Here is a 17,180-nt window from a genome sequence, read left to right on the forward strand (position 1 = left end):
AATTACAATGGAGAAATTAGTGGTAGAAGGTCAACCTTGGCCCACGACCGCCTGCTTGCACATCGTTCATTTATTTCACTGAGTCGCCGTTGAAGTGTTTCTGCTTGGGGCTCCCTTAAGACTCACACCAAGGGAAAATGGGGAGCAGCTCCCGGCCATTGCATAAGAACAGCCAGAAAATATTTTTAAAGCAGCTAATAAGCACTAACCACTAGATGGCTTTCGTTTTGGGGGGGGATTTTCCCCATTTTCTGGATTGTCAGAAGGTGAGTTCTCTGTGGCCATGGAGTTATCTCCCTGAGTTAGAAGGTGAGCGTCAAACAGGAATCTAGGAGAGCCGTGAGTTCAAGGATCCCCTAGTTCCAAATCCTTTCTACTCCACACCCTGCACCCCACATGGTTCCAGAATTAATTACAACAACCACATGCCAAACAAAGTATGAGCTACTCCTCATTCTAATGGGAAAGAGAAACAGAGAGAGAGAGAGACAGAGACAGAGACAGAGAGACAACTCGGAAGGGGAAAAAGAACAATCCATTATAACCAGCTTCCTCAAGTCCCAGCCTAGGGATATGAGTAATCACAAAAATTGTTAAGATCAGCTTTTTCTGTTTTCCTTATACTGGCTTCTTCCTTTATTTCCTTTCTAAGAGGGTCATGATGTGTGTGTGTGTGTGTGTGTGTGTGTGTGTGTTCTTTTTTCTTTTTTTTTTTTTTAATTTAGAAATGCTGCTTTGTGTTCATTAAAAGGCTGCCCAGCCTCTGCCTTCCATACAGTTTGAAATTTGGGGGCAAAAATAAAACTCTCAACACTGATCAGTTCTCTGCCCTGTCTCGGGAGTTTTCTAGAAAAAGTCCTCAGGCCGGGCGAGCAGGACGGGGCTTCAGGAGGACTGGCTGGCTTGTGGAGGCAGGGAGCTGCCAGCAGGGCCTGAGGAAGGCAGGGATCTGGGATGGAGCAAGGGGCAGGGACACTGCTGAATGCCAGGATGCAGACCCCTCCCACTGGGGGACCAGGGGGAGGCCAAAGGTCACAGCAGCACACTGCCCTATTGAAGAGCCAGTTTTATAATTATCTTCCAGTTCTCTTCTAGACTGACTCTCCATCACCTCCCACCTTAGAGTCCACTGTGAGGTCCCTTCAGACCAGAGGCCAAATTCTATTCAATCTGCAAATTAAAAAGAGAGAGAGAGAGAGAGAGAGGAATATCTGTCTGAACCCTGTGAGTCACAAAGTAGCAAATGAAGTGTTGTGGGAAGAAGAAGATAGTTTAGGTAAAGAGGCTGGCACAATCCCAGCCACCAGGGCAGAGGAAGGACAAGAGGTAACTTTGTGTGTCTGACCTTCCACCCCCAGGGGCCCTCCCCTTCCCTCCTTCCGTCCTTCTCTCCCTCCTTCCCTCCCCCCTAGTAGTTGTAGGAAAGGAGGAGCAATGCTTGCACCCTGCCCTCAGGAGAATTACAAGACATGGAATCTCTATAATGTGGCTCAGGGGTTAAGCATTTTGTCTAGCATCCGAGAGTCCTGGGTTCAATCTCCCACACCACACAAATAAAAATGTCTTAAAAAAATGTTTAATGCTCCTGTAGGTAACCCATAGCTGGGTACCAGTGGCTCATGCCTGTCATCCTAACTACTCTGGAGACTGAGATCTGAGGATCATGATCCAAAGCAAGCCTAGGCAGGAAAGTCCATGAGACGCTTATCCAATTAATCACAGAAAAAGCCAGAAGTGGAGCTGTTGCTCAAGTGTTAGAGCGCTAGCCTTGAGCAAAAGAAGCTCAAGGACAGTGCCTAGGACCTGAGTTCATGACCTAGGACCATCTTTAAAAAAAAAAAAAAGAAGGAATCATACACATTCTTGCATTACTTGAAATTGTTTGCTTATCATCTTTTGGTGGGGCAGGGGCAGTGATACTGTAAATTTGTTCCAAATTGATGGGGGGTGGGGGGTACTGGGGCTTGAACTCAGGGCCCAGGTGCTGTCACTTGGCTTTTTGTTCAACGCTGGTGCTTTCACTTCAGCCACAGCAACTCTCAGCTTTCTGATGATTCATGAGAAATGAGTCTCACGGATTTTCCTGCCTGGGTTGTCTTTAAACTGCAATCCTCAGATCTCAACCTCCTGAGGAGCTAGGGGGACAGGCGTGAGCCACTGGCACCTGGCTAGTTGTTGTTTGTTGTTGCTGTAATGAATCTGCAACCACATGAGTGTGTAATTCATCATGGAAATAACGATGCCTTGTACATGCGGGTGAAACAGGACTCCATGTCATCCAGGTGCAGCTCGACTCAGCTAGCCATTCTCTCACACTCAGTGGTGTGAAAACATACATACTGGAAAGGACATGGCCACATCGTGAGAGAGGAAGCCACCCTAGTGGCAAAGAAGATATACAGAAACAAGTGTGTTCCAAGAAAACAAGGAGCTGGATACTAGTAGCTCACTCCTGTAAGCCCTGCTACTCAAGAACCTAAGATCTGGTTCAAAACCAGCCTGGGCAGGAAAGTCTGTGAGACTCTTGTCTCCAACTAACAACCAAAAGCCAGAGGAACAAGAAAAAAACCTTGAACAAGAAAAAAACCTAAGGGACAGTGGCCGGACTTTGAGTTCAAATTCTAATACTGGTGTGCTTTGTGCACATGCATACACACACAGAGACAGAGACACAGTTTTCCCTCTTCCCTCAAAAGGGCAGAAGCTCCAAAAGAATTGTTTCCCTTCATGACAAGGCTGGTTGAGAACACTATATCCTCCTTTGCTAAGACCTCTGCTGATACTCTATGTCTCTTCAGCAGCTGATCTCTGATGATGACACAATCATCAACTTTATGATATAATAATCGGCTCTGCCATTGATTACAGAGACACCTCCTCCCCCCACCCCCCGACCACACATCCCCAGTGCCAGAAACCTTATGGTCCAATACTTCTGGAATATGAAAACACAACAGATTGCTACATTCTCCAACCCTCAGGCAACACAGGCAAACCACCAGGCCACTGGCTCACAGAGCTCAACACCAGCTTTGCTTACTGATCAAAAGGGTGGGTGTGGGTGGCTCAGGCCTGTCATCCTAGCTGCTCAAGAGGCTAGATCTGAGGATCATATTTCAAAGCCAGCCCAGGCAGGAAAGTCTATGAGGATCTTATATCCCATAAATCAGCAAAAGGCCGGAAGTGAAGATGCAGAGCAAGAGGCAGAGTACTAGTCTTGAGTAAAAGAGCTCATGGACAGCACCCAGGCCCAGAGTTCAAGGCCCAGGACCAGCACACACACATTATACAAGAAGGTGGTTTGGGGATGGAAAAAAGAGATGTTATGTTTTAGAGGCTACCCATAGTCATACCTCATTTGGGAGTTCTCCTGCTCAGGTAATCAGCTCTATTTGGAAATTGAGCTTAGAAAGTAAAGCCCTCTGGGCCCTCAGCATCAAGTAACTTTACCCACAGTGTGGTTGGGCCTGGAGTCCAGCAAATTATAATCACAACCTTAAGAGAAAGTATCTCCAGGTAAAGCAGTAGAAAATTCTGGGCCAGGACTATCATCGCACAGCCTGATTGATGCATGTTATCAATGATTAAGACAGGAGATAACAAAATAACGGGGAGCAGAAGTTTACCACTGAAGACCACAGTCAAATCCAAATGGAGAAGGCTCACGGCCCTTCCCACTTCCATACCCCCCTACTCCAGGGTCCAAGAGCAATACAATGGTACCCTTCCTGGCACCCCTGGAAATCGAGGGGACACAGCCTTGGGCGTAGCAATCCACCTGGAAGGGGGGGTGAGATGTGACACCTCCCCCTTTCCCAGCAAAGACATGCCCACTGCACTCTGTTGACTTAAACTCTCTTCCAGGAACATCGCAATTTACAATAACCAGAGCCATCACAACCACGAATTTGATCAGCTCTTCCAAGCCCCACCCCCAGCCCCTTATTATCTTCAAACAAGATAGTCCACTCAGCCAACCTCCCAGCATGCAAAGATGCGTATGCAGATCTCCTGTATGCAAATCTCCAATCCTTCACTCTGTGTGTGTGTGTGTGTGTGTGTGTGTGTGTGTGTGTGTGCCAGTACTAGGGCTTGAACTCAAGGAATAGGAACTGTCCTGTGCTTTTTCACTCAAAGCTGTTGTTCTACCACTTGAACCACAGCCCCACTTCCCAGGCTGGCTATGAACTGCAATCTTCAGATCTCAGCCTCCTGAGTAGCTAGGATGAGCCACTGCTGGCCAGTTCTGAACATTCTTGCTGATAACCAAAAACAGTCAACATACAGAAAAACAGCTAGGTGCTGGTGGCTCAAGCCTGTCATCCTAGCTACTCAGGAGGCTGAGATCTAAAGACTGAGGCTCAAAGCCAGCCAGTACAGGAAAGTCCATAAGACTCTTATCTCCAGTTTATCACAAAAAGCCGGAAGTAAAGGTGTGGCTCAAGTGGTAGAGTGCTAGCCTTGAGTACAAAGAGGCTCAGGGGACAGAACCTAGGCCCTGAGTTCAAGCCCCACACCAGCACAAAGACAAAATGAAAAATCTTGAACTGAAAGCCCTCCCCACCACAACATAATGCCTGTGACCTGCATGTGCCTGGCAGGGTTAACTAAACCATCACCCAGGGAGCACCAGGAACAGCATCCCTCCTCCTTTGCCTCCTTGGCCAGCCGGCCAATTCCTGTTTGAAAAAAAGAAAAAAAAGGCCTTGCCATCCACCCAGCCAGGTTCTTGCACGAACGCTAATAAGTATTTGTGTGTTGAACTGAAAAAAAAATCATTACCACAGAACACGTCAAATAATGAAAGATGTTTTTCCTGGGAGAAATGTTAAATACTTCATTTCTTTCACAAAGAGCCAAGTACACGTGTTTCCAAATAACCCTGCCTTCCTTCCCCAGTGAAATCTCATCACTCTGGGCTCTCTAAGACCCTGCTAGATTTTAAAAATAATAATAAAAAAATGCACACTACTCCTTTTATTTATTTCCCTTTGCCCAGCTAGTTCCATTACCTATTCACTTAACTATCTCAGTAAGTACCTCCTGGGGTCACGTAACAGAGTTCTGGCTACCTTGACTATGTGATACGGAAGAAGCCAGAGAAAATCAGAGCAGCAAGCACCCTGCTCTCAGACACCAGCCTGGTATTCATGAACTAAATGTGTATCCAAATGGGCTGACTTATACTACCACTGGGGGAGGGCAGGGGGGATACAGGAGATGGAGAGGCATAAAAGAGGAGGGTCCTTCCCTTCCCTGCACGAAGACCACAGGAAGCCCCCCATCTTTTCCTCGAAAACGGCTTCACCTGGAGGGAGTCACGTGGCTTACTTGTGCATCCTCTCTCCTCCATCCTTGGCTTCCGGTCTATTACAGATGAAGAAGGAAGAGTCCACAATGGCTTGCGGGTCCCCTGTGCATCTCTAAGCGCCAGCAGGGAAATGTGTGTCACTTGAGATGTTAAGGAGCAATTGAACCCAAGCCTCAGTGGAATTTAAGCTGGGTTTTATTTTATTTTTTTCCCCTGATCAGATAGGACTAAGCCTCTTAGAATTCAGAAGACCCTGGAATAGTAGTCTTTCCTCTTCCTTGCCCATGAAAACCATTACAGAAACCACTAGAATTCCTGGCCAAAAATACAAACTCACAGAAGTCATGAATGGCCCTTGGCCCCCTGCCTGAATACCTGTCCCTTCCTTTCCTTTCTAGACTCCTTATTTAGACAGTCTAACTTAGGACGACAAGAAATATTCCATCTTGAATGCTCTAGGAAACAAACAAACAAACAAACTTGTAGAGCCGGTGCAGTGGCTCAAGCCTGCAGTGCAATCCCAACTACTTGGAGCAGAAATCGGAGGATGGCGACCAGCTTGTGCATTCAAGTTTGTAAGAGTCGACATGCATCAATGGCCAGGCACAGGGGTGCATGCTTGTTGTGCCAGCTATAGGGGAAGCATAGTGGCTGCGTGTAGCGGAATGTGCCACTCACCCTCACAAAGAGGATCATAGCCCAGGTCCTCTCAGGCATAAACTAAGACCTTGAGGGGGCTGGAGGGTGTAGCTTGAGTGGTAGAGCACCTGCCTTTCTAGTAAGCATGAGATTCTGAGTTTAAGCCCTAGTTCTTCTAATTGTTTTTGTTTTGTTTTCCTTACAAAGGAAAGTAAAAAAGGTGCTGGTAGCTCACCTCTGTAATTCTAGCACCTCAGGAGGCTAAGTTCTGAAAATCATGGTTTGAATCCAATGTGGGCAGGAAAGTCTGTGAGATTCTTATCTCCCATGTGCTAGCAAAAAAGCCAGAAGTGGACTTATGGCTCAAGTGGTAGAGCACCAGCCGTTAGAGAAAAAAGCTCAGGGACAGCGCCCAGGCACTGAATTCAAACCCCAGTTATCAGCACCAAAAAATAAAAATTAAATTAAATAAAGGTCTGCACAAACATCTCAAAACATGAAAACCCCTTTTACCTCTTTTGTTTACTTGTCTCAAGGAATCTAATTTCCCTAGCATTAAAGGTCACATTCCGGGCTGGGGATATAGCCTAGTGGCAAGAGTGCCTGCCTCAGATACACGAGGCCCTAGGTTCGATTCCCCAGCACCACATATACAGAAAACGGCCAGAAGCTGCGCTGTGGCTCAAGTGGCAGAGTGCTAGCCTTGAGCAGGAAGAAGCCAGGGACAGTGCTCAGGCCCTGAGTCCAAGGCCCAGGACTGGCCAAAAAAAAAAAAAAAAAAAAAAAAAAAAAGGTCACATTCCTTCAATAGGATTTCATAAATCTGCCATGAATGCATCACAAGGAACTTTCTTTATCCTTCTGATGGACCACATTTTGGGATTCTTTTAATCTGTTATTAGCCAATGATTAGGGATCAGTGATTAGGGAATCGAATATAACCACTGCCCACATTTCTCCTTAAGGCCAGATGCAAACTGACCCCACTCATGCTTCCCCTCACCAATCCAGGACTAACAGGGAGGAGGAAACAACCCATCCCCTTCTTCCTGACTCCCCCCACCCACAACCCCAGGCCATATAATGGCAGTGCTCCTAACAGGCCGGCCAGCCACCGAAATCCCTGGCATAGTCTAAGCTGTGCTGCTTGATCAAGAGCAAACCTTGTCTCAAAGAACACCAATCTTCCAAGGAGATGAAATTCTGACTCAAGAAACCATTATTAGGGGTTGATAGGGAGGACCACAGTTCAAGGCCAGTGCAGGCAAAAAGTTAGCAGGCTTCTCCCCACCCCATCTCAACAAAAAGCTGGGTGTCATGGATTGGTTTACAACTGTAATTCCGTCTAAGGAGGAGACCTAGGTAGAAGGAAATCTGAAAGTCTGAGGCCAGCCCTGTGGCAGAAAACGTGGCAGAGACCTTATATGAACAAACTAAAGCAGACAGGCACCAGGGGCTCACATCTGGAATCCTAGCTACTCAGAAGCTGGAGATCTGAGGATTACAGTTCAAAGCCAGCCCAGATAGGAAAGTCCATGAAACTCTTATCTCCAATTAACCAGCAAAAAGCTGGAAATGAGACTATGGCCCAAGCGATAAAGAGCATGCTTTGAGTGAAAAAGCTAAGGGACAGCACCCAGGCTCTGAGTTCAAGCCCCAGTACTAGAGCATGCGCGCGTGCGCGCGCACACACACACACACACACACACACACACTAATCTAAAGCAAAAACAAACAAATGGGGATTTCAATGACCAACACTAGGATCTGCGTTCAAACCTCAATACCACCAAAGAAAGAAAGAAGGGAGGGAGGAAGGCGGGGAGAGGGAAAAAAGAACTCAAGTAGTAATTTCAAGCCCTGATCATTCATTTCTCTGGAAAAGACAAGATCTGATGAGAAATATTTCATCTCGACTCCTCCATGGACTTCCCAGAAGGCCATGCAGGGGCTTTCGCTAATCAGAGTATAATTCTGTCTTACCCAAAGGTCAGGGCTGCCTCTTCCGTGGTAGATCCCAAGTGCATCATGGGAGAAGATGGACCAGTCTACAGCCAGGTACGGCCTCCCCTGATTCCAGTGAGACCCTAGGCTGTGAACCCTCAGTGCTAGCATATGGAGGGTACACAAGCTGAGTCGATGATACCCTGTTGTCCCCTGAAAATAAAATCCAGACCGGGAAAAGACGAGGTTGCTTTCCTGCTTCTCAGAAATCCTAATCGTCCATCCTTTTCTCTCCCTCATTTTTATACGTCCTGCTACTCTTTGGGAAATGGATGATAGAATAAAAAAAAAATTTTTTTAAAGGAGTAGATCTGTTTCGGGGTCTGTAGCATATTTCACTAAAAAAGCGATGAATTCAAAAAGCATGTCACTTTCTATTTCGTCTTTAATACATTTTCCAATTCCTGCAGAATATTTTAGCTTCAGAGCAAACAGGAATGAACTTCTTAAGTCTAGGAATAAATTTGTGAACCTGAAATGGGCATGCTAGACCATGACTGGGGGAGGAAACGGGAGGGGGGAAGGGAGATGCTGTTTAGAACATTTCTGTTATCTCTCCCCAGATGGAACTTTCCAGGGAGCACTCTGAAGCTACAACAGAGTGAATTCTAGACTTTCCCCTACTTTGGGGAAATAAAGTATGTTCTGCGTCACATGTGAGAATTGGGGTAAAGACGGACATTGCTCTGTCATGTGAAGGTGAAATGAAGCCTTCCCCAGACGGTCTGTCATCCAAGCTTCCCATTTTTCTATGTTTTGAATTTAAGAATTTTTGTGTATGTGTGTATCACAGTCCAGGGGCTTGAACTCAGTGCCTGGGTGCCATCCCTGAACTTTTTTGTTCAAGACTAGCATTTTACCATGTGGGCCACAGCTCCACTTCTGGCTTTCTGGTGGTTCACTGGAAGTAAGAGTCTCACAGGCATTTCTGCTTGGACTGGCTTTGAACCTCCATCCTCAGTTCTCAGCCACCTGAGTAGCTTAGGATGACAGGCGTGCGTCACGAGTACCTGTGTGGTTCCTAAGGATTTTTGTCCTTTCAAATGAGATCCATCTGATCTATAGAAAGCCATCGGATCCTGTCAAGGGGGTCCAGTCTGCAACAGCTGATCCTATGACCAGGGATGATGGTGGAGAAAATGGACAGTGGTTTTGAGCAGCTACCTGAAGATCCCAGACCCCCAAGCTTGACTCTTTCACCAAAAAGTGCTAGATTTGCCACTGAAAGTTAGCCTCTGGGGCTGGCCCCTTTTCAGGCAAACAATAAATATGACTTCTAGTCATAATCAGACTGTTCTCTGGCACCGTCTTTGAATGTTGAACCATTTTTTTATTCAATTAATTAAAAACTATGCACTACACAGTGAATATTTTATCAGCCCCTCAGCTTGCTTAAGTGTCTTGGAAAAAAAAAACAGGCAGTTTTTCTTTTCTTTCTTTTCTTTTCTCTCTCTCTCTTTTTTTCTCTTTCCAGGCAACCCAGAGCAAGTACTTGCAAGGGTCATATCTTTTTAATTATCTTTTCTCTCTTTGATTAATTATTCCGTCTGACAATAGCGTATTTCTAATGCTATTCACCTGCCTTTGATGATTGACAACTTTTCTGTCTGATTCAGAGCAAACAGCTGCTGCCAGGATCTCCTAGCAACCCGGGTGTGATGGATGAGCCCCCAAGATGGATGGCTGCAATAAATCATGTCTCCGGCCATAAAACTGAGAGAAAAAAAAAAGGATAAGAAGGAAAGCGAACAAAAAAAAAAGGTTTCTTCCCATGAGTGTACCCCCATTCCTAACTAATTATACCTGAAGTAGGCCAAGGTATGGATTCCTCACAAAGTTTTTCTAATCAGTAAAAGAAATGAGCTGAGGCCATTTGCAATCAAAGGTGTTTACAGCTGCTCTTGCAACATGGACACGTGTATTCCAGTTATACCTCCCAGGCAGGCGGAGTACACCACCATCAAAGTTTGGCCTTAGTCTGTGAAACCTCAGGAAGGGAACAGCAGCGTGGCCTTAGGGGCAGCTGCGATTCCAAACACCATCCCAGGACAGGCCCTGATGGTAGGGGATGCAAGGAGGGGCCCCCGGGCAGGGCCACAGCTGGGTAACGCCAGTCTCCTGATAAGATTCATTGCTGTGCAAACTATCAGAGTGCTAATAAAGTTATTTCAAAACACACACTCACACCACACACACACACACACACACACACACACACACACAAAGTTGCCTGGAGACTTACAGCACTGGGGGGGTTTCTTGCCTCCTGGCAGATGCAAACTTTTTACACGGCACAGAAAAGTTGGTTGCAGAAGCCTGAAGACCACATTCCCGTCCACCCTTCCATAGATCTGCCAATTGCACATACTTTGATAAAAAATAAAGAAAACAACAAAATATCTCTCCCAACTTTCTGGCCCATCACTTTTGTGTATGCCCATAAGTAGGACTTGAACTCAGGGCCTAGGCACTATCCATGAGCTTTTTTCCTCAAGGCTGGCTGGTGCTCTATCACTTGAGCCATACTCCCACTTAAAGCTTTTTGGTGATTCATTGAAGGTAATAGTCTCATATAGACTTACCTGCCTGGGCTGGCTTTGAAAGGTGATCCTCAGACCTCAGCCTCCTGAGTTGTTATGTCCTATTATTTAATAATAATAATTAATAATAATAACAGTCAGGCACTGAAGGCTCCTGCATGTAATCCTACCTACTCAGGAGTCCGAGAACTGAGAATCACAGCTTGAAGCCAGCCCCGGCAGGAAAGACCATGAGACTCTTATCTCCAATTAACCATCTGGAAGTGGAGCTGTGGCTCCAAGTGGTAGCAAAAAAAGGTCAGGGACAGTGCCCAAACCCTGAGTTCAAGTCCCATGACCAAGAAAAATAAATAAATACATAAAATAATAATAAATAATGTCCACTTTCCTGTATGGGCTGGCTTTGAACTGTGATACTCAGATCTCCTGAGTAGTTATGTCCTATTATTCAATAATAACAATAATGTCCACACTAAGTCACACAAGAAATCTTCTATTTAACTCCCAAACCCAAGTAGAGTTACATATTGAAGGCTATTCCCTGACAGTCACATTTGCTCTCTGGTTCTCTGGGTGAGAGAGACAGAATTTCTGTTTCCTTTTCCTTTCCCCCAGGAAAGGCTGGGAGGCCCCTGAGCAGAGGCCCCGAAGGCCAGTAAGTGTGGCCGGAGAGTCTCCCCACCTTTCCCAACAGCCGGGCTTTGCAGCCAACGCCAGCCAGCTGCGTCCCAAAGCACTTCCAGGAAGGGGGCCAGGGGGCCACCGCACAGAGCTAAAGGGAACCAAGCACCAGAAGTGGTTAACACCACCGCCCTCCCCACCGGCAAGGCCTAGGAAAACAGCTGTCCACATCAGTCCAGTGTGGGGTCGGCGGGAGGGGGCCACTGTGGGAGACTGCAGACACAAAAGAAGAGGCTGCTGCTAGAAGCAGCAGAGAGCCACGGAAGATCACATTTTATCTCAAATATTCCTGCGATGTGGAAGCCTCTGTCTCTCCATCCTCACACTAACAACCAAGCCAATCAGTTTTGTGGGTTTCTTTTTTTTAAGTTATAGTGTGCTAAGCTTTTTAGATACACTTTTTTTTTTTGCTTAAGCATGCCACAGAGTTAAAAAAAAAAATCAGATGAGGGTTCTGGCTTCAGCAACTGCAGCTCTGTTTATATTTTAATGTTTTGTACGTGATCGCCTTTATGGAGGACAGAGAGAGAAAGAGAGAGAGAGAGAGAAAGTTGCCACTTAGGTTAGTGTAAATCTCAGACACTTCATTTTTTTTTCTCTCTCTCTGTGTCCTTGGAAATTATTCCAAATTAAAACTTCATCCCCTCCCTTATTCTGGGGGTGGGGGGCAGTGTCTTTATTATAAATGGAGGGGAGGAGGGCCTTGTCTAACTGCAATGAGAAACCAAGGCCAATCGATGGAAACCACACACACACACACACACACACACACACACACACACACGCTCAACTCACTTCTACTCTGCTCCGGCTGCTCCAACTCTCAAGTTACAGGTTTACATGGCAAGTCTAAATAATATTCAAAATGATAAATGGTGCCCAGAGCCCAACATCCACCATCAATCTTTTTTTAAGGAACATCCATCTTCAATAACGCACGTTTGAATCATGTGAAGCCAGGGGCCCTGAGATTCATTTACGACACCCCTCACACGCCAGGCTGGTTTGAATGATACCTGTCAACCTTCTTTTCTCTCTCCCCTTCACTCAGGAGGGCAGAAAATGAAGGAACAGGGAAAAGAAAAAGAAAAAGCAGGAAGGATTGTGGGGGGGATCGTGGGTAAGTCTCAGAGGTAAGGCTCAGCAGAATAGTCGAACAGGTCATGGGAAGCAGCTGCGAGTAGTCCTAAGTGTCTCTACTGATGGTGCACCCCAACCATCGAGAAAGCAGCGGATCACCTCCTCCTCTCCTCTCCTTGCCTCTCTTCTCTCCTCCCCTCTGTCTCTTGCCAACTCAGCAGAGCTTCTCTCTCTCTCTCTCTCTCTCTCTCTCTCTCTCTCTCTCTCTCTCTCCACTAAACACATTGTAAGTACCAAAGGAAGGAGAAGGAGGGGACAAGCACCTCGTAGAGCGGGGCTCCCCTCCCCTGGCTGTTGTCTGGCCGGGCTGTATGATAAATGACATATGTCATTCTGTCAGGAGGAAAGGGTGGGTGGGTGATGTATGGCTGTTGAAGAGGAAATCGGCTGTTTGGCATAGCATCGAGCTCTTCCCCCAGGATTTAGTTTCAGAACTCTGAAATGAATTCTCCAACATTTCTTTCTTTCTCTCTCTCTCTCTCCTTCTTCTTCTTTTTCTTCTTTCTTTTTCTTTCTTTCTTTTTTTGTTCTGTTTTGTTTCTGTGCCTGTCATCGGGCTTGCACTCAGGGCCTGGGTGCTATTCCTGAAATGTTTTTTGCAAGCCTGGCCCCTCTGTCACTTGAGCCATAGCTCCACTTCTCCCGGGCTTTTTGCTAGTTAAATGGAGATGAGACTCTCACAGACTTTCCCAACCCAGGCTGGCTTCCAACCTTGATCTTTGCATCTCAGCTTCCTGAGGAGCTGAGATTACAGGCATGAGGCACTGGGTTGGGACCCAACTCTCTGATCTTTCAAGTGCGGCCTTAAAAGATAGATTACAAGAATATCTTTATCTTTACCTATGACAATAATAACCTATCTTGCCAGTGGATAACCTACAAAAAAGGCCATTCCTATGTCAAGATCTTCCCAAACATTCAAGGGTTATTATTATTATTATTTTATTATTTTAACTGTGACTTGAAAATGAAAAAAAAACAGAAATGAGGTAAGTAAGATTAGTTCTTATTTATTTATTTATTATTTTAACGGCAAAGGCTAGCACAAAAGCCAGATAAAAAAAAATTAGCATGTTTGAAATAATCGTCCTACAGCTTGACATCTGCATAGTAAATTTTCAAGGCAACAACAAAAAAAAAAATGTGTCAGACAGACGTGCGCCAGTTCGCCCTCCCGGTTTCATTAGCTCTCTGCTAGGGTGGCACTTACTGAACCTCATTACGGCGAGAGGATTTATGGAGCTGAACCCAATGGCAAAGAAAAGACATCTGTCAATAATTGTAGGGAACTGGGCTCGCAGCTTTGAAATCTCATTAAGTATGCAGTTATCAGGCATAAAGATCAAAAACATTACTCAACTCCGACAGAATCTTATGGAAGAACATTAATTAGCAACAGGCCTACAGTACTGGAAGGGAAGGGGGGAAAAGACAAAAAAAAAAAATAGACTTTACCACACACCTGCCCAACCCACAGAACTAAAAGCAACACTCCCCCCACACCCCCGCCCAGAAAGAAATAATAATAATTTCTCCCATCTGAGACCAATCAGAGACATGAAACAGAGACCCAGAAAGGAGGTAGAGAGGGTGGAGGGGTGTATGCAGGGAGAAGGCCTAGGAGAGGAGGGGAGAGAGGAAGGCAGGGACATTCTGTGGGGCACAGAAAATGCATTGGCCTTGAGGAGAGAAAAGGAAGGAACTGTCAAACTTGAACCGGATGTCAGCGCGGGGGGGGGGGGGGGGGGGATGGGGGCAGCTGATTAAGGCGGGGGGGGGGGGGTGGCTATGGCGTTCAAGGGCCTGCTATCAACCAGCCCCATCAAAACCAGCCTGGAGCTGCCAAGGCCACCAGTAGCTCACACCTGTAATCACAGCCATTCAGGAGGCTGAGATCTGAGCATCACAGCTCAAAGCCAGCCAAGCAGGCAAAGTCCAAGAGACGCTTATCTCCAAGGAACCAACAAAAGGCTGAAGTGGGGGTGTGGCTCAAGTGGTAGAGCTCTAGTCTTAAGCTGGAGTCACCCCAGAACTACGGCTGCTACTCTGCAGCCTGGGCCGGGCTGCTCCTGTACCCTACTTCCCACCTGGCAGGGCTGAGGAGACAGTTCCTGCTTCTACCTGGCTGGGTCACATCCAGCCAGGAGATCCAGCCACAACACCCATCTTCTAAGCAATCCCCTCTCACACACGCACCCTCTTATTTTAGTTCTGTGTATGATTGCTTAAAACATACCAAACGAAAGCCAGGTAGCACATGCCTGTAATCCCAACACTTGAGAGGCTGAGAGAGGAAGATTACAAGTTCAAGGCCAGGTGGAGTTACATATATAGCAAGACCCTGTCTCAAAACCCACACTGGAAGAGGCAGTGCACAGGCAGGGAGTTTGCATGGGAACTGTCACGCTGACGTGGAATTCCTGAGGTGGTTCAGCACGGTCTGCAGCAGGCCCAGCAAAACCACATGCAGGTGTGCCGGGCACCAGAGGCTCACACCTGCCATCCTGGCTACTTAGTGGAGCTGCAACTCCAGGGGTAGAGTGCTACCCTTGGGTGACAAAGCTCAGGGACAACTCCCGGGCCCCAAGTTCAAGCTCTAGGACCATGCAGAAGCGCACACAGGCACACACACACACACACACACACACACACACACACACACACACTAGATTGGTCCAAGATTTCCAAGAGGAGCAGAATCACAGGGGAAATTTCCCGTCCCATCTTATTCCCACCTCTTGTCAGCTGCACTAGCCAAGAATAATTTACACACTTCTAAAAACATCTTATAAGCACGGCGGGCTCACTTGGCTGGTCTTAAGCAAACTTCCCCGAAAGCCTCCAGAGGTCTTGGATATAGGAGATGGGTCCAGAGAGGCTGGGGGTGTAGGCAGTGAGACGGACCCAGAAATCACCCAGGCTTCAGTTCCCCTAGGCAACATAGCCTGTGCTGGCGTTCATGCAACAGCTAGGTCCCCCCAGCAAAGAAATCATCTAACAACAACAACAACAACAACAACAACAATAATAATAATAACAAAGCCAGATGGCGCCTGTGGCTTTATACCTGTCATCCTAGCTACTCAGGAGCCTGACATTTGAGGATCACAATTTGAAGCCAGCCTGGGCAGGAAAGTCCATGAGATTCCTATCTCCAATTAACTATAGCAAAAAGCCAGAACTGAAGGTGTGGCTCAAGTAGCAGAGCATCAGCCTTGAGCAAAAAAAGCTAGATGACAGTGCCCACGCCCTGAGTTCAAGCCCTCATACTGGCATGATCATAGTAATAATAATAATAGAAAGCACCCTACTGTTTATTTCTCCTTCCTGCACTATTAAGAAAAGTAACCTTCCCTTCTTATCCATGAGGACATAATCATATTCTCTCCACCACCCCCCGCCCTTCCCATAATGCCACAGCATGAGAAATCCCACAGTTTTCCATCGGTTCCTCATATCCTCTTTCCCTCCATTCCACCACCCTTGAAGTATTTACCTGTAGTCCATGGACGAAAAAGAAAACCTTTGCTAAATTAGACACATCTTGAAGGAATCCAGCACAGAAATTCCTCCAGGCCTGGGTCCCTTGCTCCTGCTTCTCCTATTGAATCTTAATAAACCCAGCTTGAACCAACAGCCACCTAGGACCCAAAGCAGTCCGCAACACTTCGTGTGTGAATCAGACCAGACGTGATGAGAAGGATTTTTTAAGCAGTAGTGTTACAATAAAGTGTTTATATTTTTTGTATGTGTGCTTACCATATTACCTTTATTATGTGTAACATCCAAGTGATTATAGCAATTACATCTAACAGAATTAATTACAGAACTTCCCGTCATTCCCCCGATACATAATGCATTAGAAGGAAGCCAAAGAAAGAAAAACATCTTGATTGTAACAGTTATTGTTGGTGTATGTGTTCTGCCAGCCCAGCCGAAGCAAAAGAAACGGAGAGCCCTGACAGGCAATGAAGGATATTTTCTTAAAATGAAATAACACACTCACTGTGTAGTACATTTGTACTAGTGGACAATATTACAATAATTTATTTTTTTCCTTTTAGTATATCTCGCAAAGGTGCTGGTTCAACCACCCAAGGCCCAAGGAATGTTAACTAATATAAAAAAGAAAGCACAAAGCAGGGGGGGGACTTGCAAAAGTCTCTTACGTATGCAAAATAAATTCACTCAAGGCTTCATTAATATTAATTTAAATTCAAAACCCATTTACATTAAATTGTTCATTAAAAATTGCCTATTTTATGCAACGTGCATTTCTCAAAGAACTCAGAGGAAGCGGAATGCAGAGAAGTAGATTTAACGATGGTGGGGATAAAATAGCAAGAGTTTCTCTCTGCTCGGGTCTTAGCTTCAGCTTCGGGAACAAACAAGCAAGCCCGAGGAATATTTTTCTGTCTGCGAGTATAAACTTGTGAGCATGACCTTCTAGCTGGAGGAGGAAAGGAGAAAGAGGAGGAGGAAGAAGAAGTAGAACAAGAAGAAATAACTGATACAACAGAGTCACAGAACATGGAAATAAATCAGTTACTGTATACCTCCGAACTCTAACTGGACACAGAGTAATACATAGAGAGGTAGGTATAGTTTTGTTTTTGTGCCATTACTGGGGCTTGAACGCAGCGCCTGGGCACTGTCCCTTAGCTTTTTTACTCAAGGCTGGTGCTCTTCTATTTGAGCCACACCTCCACTTCTGGCTTTCTGCTGGTTAATTGGAGATAAGAGTCTCACAGACTTCCCTGCCCAGGATGACTTTGAACCAACCATAATCCTTACATCTCAGCCTCCTGAGTAGCTAGCATGAGCCACCTGCGCCCAGCTAGATATTATTATATTGTTGTTATTAT

At 46.0% G+C, this 17,180-nt stretch overlaps 1 protein-coding gene across 3 annotated transcripts in view; it reads right to left on the reverse strand.

The window, feature by feature from the left end:
* The window catches only part of Tshz3 (teashirt zinc finger homeobox 3), a 77,027-nt gene that overhangs the window by 52,211 nt on the left and 7,636 nt on the right, over window positions 1-17,180 (reverse strand). The window contains exon 1 of one of the 3 annotated variants that reach the window (XM_048369177.1): window positions 7,934-8,766. The exons of the other annotated variants lie outside the window; for them this stretch is intronic. The gene's annotated coding sequence lies outside the window, so the exon portion shown is untranslated. Of the gene's footprint in view, window positions 1-7,933; window positions 8,767-17,180 lie in introns of those variants that run through there. 3 annotated transcript variants of the gene reach the window in all.

Source organism: Perognathus longimembris, chromosome 20 (genome assembly GCF_023159225.1).
Source record: "Perognathus longimembris pacificus isolate PPM17 chromosome 20, ASM2315922v1, whole genome shotgun sequence".
Taxonomy (NCBI): Eukaryota; Metazoa; Chordata; class Mammalia; order Rodentia; family Heteromyidae; genus Perognathus; species Perognathus longimembris.